The sequence below is a fragment of the Pinus tabuliformis genome, chromosome 2_1 (genome assembly GCF_031772625.1).
Source record: "Pinus tabuliformis cultivar Carrire ecotype Pingquan chromosome 2_1, CPIR1, whole genome shotgun sequence".
Classification (NCBI taxonomy): Eukaryota; Viridiplantae; Streptophyta; class Pinopsida; order Pinales; family Pinaceae; genus Pinus; species Pinus tabuliformis.
The window spans coordinates 510428321-510432790 of record NC_142299.1 but is presented as its reverse complement, the minus strand read 5'-3'; the positions used below and the strand labels follow the sequence as shown (position 1 = coordinate 510432790).

Here is a 4470-nt window from a genome sequence, read left to right as displayed (position 1 = left end):
TTCAGTCGCATTTGTTGCGGTTTAAGTTTTCCTTGCACCTATTAATGTGCCAGAATTGGAATAACTTTCAAACTTTTACAATGCGTCAAATTGATCTCTTAGAGATTCCTTAAATGCTCTATGGAATTTGGAAGCACCTCTGAACTTTTACAGTAGCATAGATTGATATTCTGAAAATTAGATAAATTCTCAGAGAACTTTGGGAATATCAAAGCCTGTATATTCTGTTGCTTAAGCAGTAGAACCTCCATCAATATATTATCTTTTATATTCTATTTTTGAAGCAGTAGAACTGCCATCAACATATTAATTTGTTCATCTAGTCGATGATCCAGTTGGTGATCTAGTTTATCCATAAGCATCAAATCCAGTATAAGTCACCATTTACTAGTAAGATGCAACAAAGGTATAGGCAAGAGCAAGGGGAGAGACTGCATAAGAAGAGTAGGTGGGGGAAGTATATTATTCTATGAATTGAGTTTCTACCAAGAATTAACAAGCAACAACCAAAGCAGTTTGAGAGCCATCATCCCTCTGTGCTCCATATCCAATTGGAAAATCCAGATCCTGTTAGTTAAGAACCATTTCTAGATCCAGAACTAGTGGATTGAGTTTCCTAAGTGCTTTCACACTATTAGATCCCGCATAGGCATAAACAAAGGTTGCTAAAGCAGGCGAGGTAAGAGTTTCAACAAAATCAAAGCATGCATAAAGAAGACCCAAATCCTTTCCTGAGAAAGCCAGCAGTTTACCTAGCGTACCTTCCAGTAGCATTCTAGTAGTAATAGAACTGCTTTGACAATGGGCTATTGAAAGTAAGGGACCAATTAAGCTCTGTCTGAAGACCTGACAAGCACACAAGGAAACAACACCACCATAAATCCCAGCTACAACCAAGTCAGATCATGTTAAGCTTGCACCTGTAAGAGCCACAAATAGTGGATTTGTGGTCTTTTGCGCACTTCTACTACCTATTTGTTACATAAAGACAAAAATGGATTACTAAGTAGAGAATAATAACTCGAATAATTGCAACTGGAACTTTATAAGGGTGATCAATTCCTGGCTCCTTGATTATTAACCATATAAAGGCTGCAAGCTTTGCAAACATCCCAAAGCAATACAGATAAATCTAAGCTGCTACAAGATCTTGAAAACTCAATGATGATAGTAAAAGAACACCTACAGAAGAGAACATAATGCCCAGAAGAGGAGTTCCATATCTTGATCTGACCACAAAAACTGCAGGAAGCAGACCTGTTTCTCCCATTCCAAGAAGAAGAAAAGAATTACTGCTCATTTCTGCCTCAAATAAACCCATGTTTGACAAACCAGCAGTTGTTGCTATCCAGCACTGGAACAATGCCCCACCTAAAACGTAGGCAGCTTCTGCAAAGTAGCCATCATTCCAATTGTCTCTAACAACTTCTATTGCACCAGCAACTGAGAGGAGAGGGATCAAGTAGGTACCTACAACAAGAATTACTACGAAGAATAAGGATTTTGGAATAATTTTCTTTGGATTCTCTACCTCCCCTGCAAGTGTACTTATGTTATCCCAGTAATTCAGATTCCAGAATAAAATATTGAGATAAACATTCCAGTCAACCTTCTGCAAATCAATCTCTAGCCATCTGGAAGGCTTAAGCCTTGGTATTGCAAGTATCATCATGACACAGAAGGGAAGAAGAGAAAAAACTCCCAGACAAGCTACAACCCAACCAACAACTATCAGATCCCTATAATTTAGATAGGTCAGGGCAATGGTGAGTGCCAAAATGGCCATGATTCTCAGAAGCCCACTACCCACTATCGGAACTAATGATTTGAGATAGTCCAAGAATAGTATAGGATATAGATAACTACCAAGGACTCCACTAAGCCATTTCCACTACCCTAATTGGAATCCCTGCCACCAGACCAACCTATCTGTATTCAAATATATTTGCATACCAAAAATTATAGGGTCTATATACAACTACGTAAGGGTCACCATGAACAAAAGGATAATATTATGCTAAAATCAGAGAATGAGAAGCTTCGTTTGGATAATATGAGTTACTGAAATGCTTTGAGCAACATAACATGTCCCAACTATGGAGGTTTGGCCACATTGGGAGAGATTTGACTTGATGAGCAACAATTACGTATCGAGAATGCCAAGCTTAGAGAAGAGGTAGACCTCATTTCGGACATTGCTATAAATTACGTAGGGAAGCCTCTTCCATCTACAGTAACACGTCTTAATACACTTTCTTCATCGACATTAGATCTGGGCAGTGGAGGATGGTATCTTTCCTGAGAGATTTTCAATGTTTTATCAATTTAGTTGCTTCGATTTCCACTTAAAGCCTTATGGATAGATGGATTGAAGATGGTCTTTGAATATATCATTTTTATTTTGGAGTTGTTTGAAGATATATTGCAGTGTGATGCTACCATTTAGAATTATCGGGCAACAACAACAGAAGTGTCTTTATGGAGCACTACAATAATGTAAGATAAGGTGGTTTCAAATACACAAAGGTTGATGGAAGTGTTAAGGTAGGTTGTTAAATTATGACGAAGGGTTAGATATGTGTCATATATATATCTCACAAACTTGTAGCCCTCTTAGAAACTAACATCTTTATTTCTGTTTTTCTGAAACTCAGTCACTATGATGAAAAATTAATAAAAATGACCTTAGAGCCTATGTATTCCATTGACATATCCAATGAGCTAGATCCTGGTCAAAATGTGAGAAGAACATATAACTAAATCCACGGGGTAAGTCCTTTTTTAAAAGAAATTGAGGGACCTAGACTTGCACTGAATGATTTGTCCCTTACTTATTAGGATATAATTATGATTCATGTACTAATATGCTAATCGATTTAGAAACCTTTTGGCCACTTGTGAATCAAGGCAAGGGAAATGTCAAAATAGACAGTGGTAGTGAAGTAGCCTCAACTAGTAGAACAAATATTTTTCATTTCCGTTACACAACTATGTAAAACTAACTTAGCACATGATCACAGTGGGCACGTTGACTGGAACCATCATAAATTAATTATTTAAAATAAAATAAAAGATAATTAATATTTAATAAATGGAATAATTTTTATATATGTGTCGACACCAAGCATCTCGTGCTTTAGATGAGATATAAGTTTATTGAATGTAGTACACTTGGTTGTTGCTGGTATCATTGGTTTGGTTCTTTCTTGAATACATGATTAGACTGGTTGTTTGAATAGTTGCCTGTCAAGATGGATAGATTCAAGAGATGGTTAATTGAGTGTCATTGACTCCTTCAATATGATAAGTATCTGGGTATCGATATGGATCTGATCATGGTGGAACAACCCGAAGGAATGTTGCCTCTATCCCTATCTATAATATTTAATTTTTTGTTGGCGTCCTGATCTTTATGCCTATGCCCCCTCAGAACTACAATTTGGTGTCTGGACAAGGAAAAAGGGAATGGAATTGGAAGGATCATCTTGTGTGACAAGCATGTTCACTGCGACCAACCAAAGCTTGGGCAATTGGTGAATCTAAAGCAGGTGATTCCTATTTCTGTTGAGACTTCTTCCTTGGTTCTTTCCTCCAAATGAGTCCTCACGTGAGTATATTTTTTCATTAGCCTTTCTGTATCATCAGTTGCTTTCATTTCCAAGGCTAATTGCTCAACTTGGAACTTTTTATATGTCAACTCTTCCTTGGTGAGTGCATACTTCTTTGAAGGAGCTTTTGTTGTAGATGGGGTTTCTTCAATAGGCTGAGGAGGAATCGGGGGTGAGTTTCCTTCTAGATCAGAGATGTATACAAGAAGCTTTCAAATTTCTTCTCCTCATGATCTTCTTCATGTCTGTTAGGCCAGTTTTTATTGTAAATATTGGCCTCACCAAGAATCACCTTGAGGGAATCATGCCTTCTAAATGTAGATGTGCAAAACCCGACATCTCCATAGCTTCTGCCTCTTGCTTAGTTTTATTTGGTGACTTAACATAGTAATGACCTACCCTGAAAAGCAGGGAAGGCCATGTTGGCTTCTTGATCTATACCATCATTGTAGCAAATTCTGATCCATATGTTCGCAGTCCAGTTGGGGACATGAAGAATATCAACGATGATCTGTAGCATTGAATCTCCTGGTAATAACGAGGTTATGTGCTAACTTCCTGAGATCGTCATATATTTATATTCCAAGATCATTTTTGGAATAGGGCTTAGTAAAGGCATGTATCCTAATGAAATGAGAAATTCATACCAAAGCACTCCTCAAAATCATATGGGAAAGTCACCTGTTAACAATGCTTGCTTCTGTAAGGACCTCAAATTTAAGACCGAAAGTGGTGTATGCGGTAATGGTAAAAAAGAAGTAGGGTTGGATCGGGCTTATAACCTTTCACCAGCATATTTAGCTGATCCAGTCAAACTAGTCAAAGTGGTAAGCTGATCTAGTTGAACTAGTTGAAGTAGTTG

The 4470-nt window shown here is 37.6% G+C and overlaps 1 pseudogene; it reads right to left on the bottom strand.

The window, feature by feature from the left end:
- Window positions 1-1132: 1132 nt before the first annotated feature.
- On the bottom strand, window positions 1133-1951 carry LOC149201199 (putative polyamine transporter At1g31830 pseudogene; annotated as a pseudogene).
- Window positions 1952-4470: the final 2519 nt, after the last annotated feature.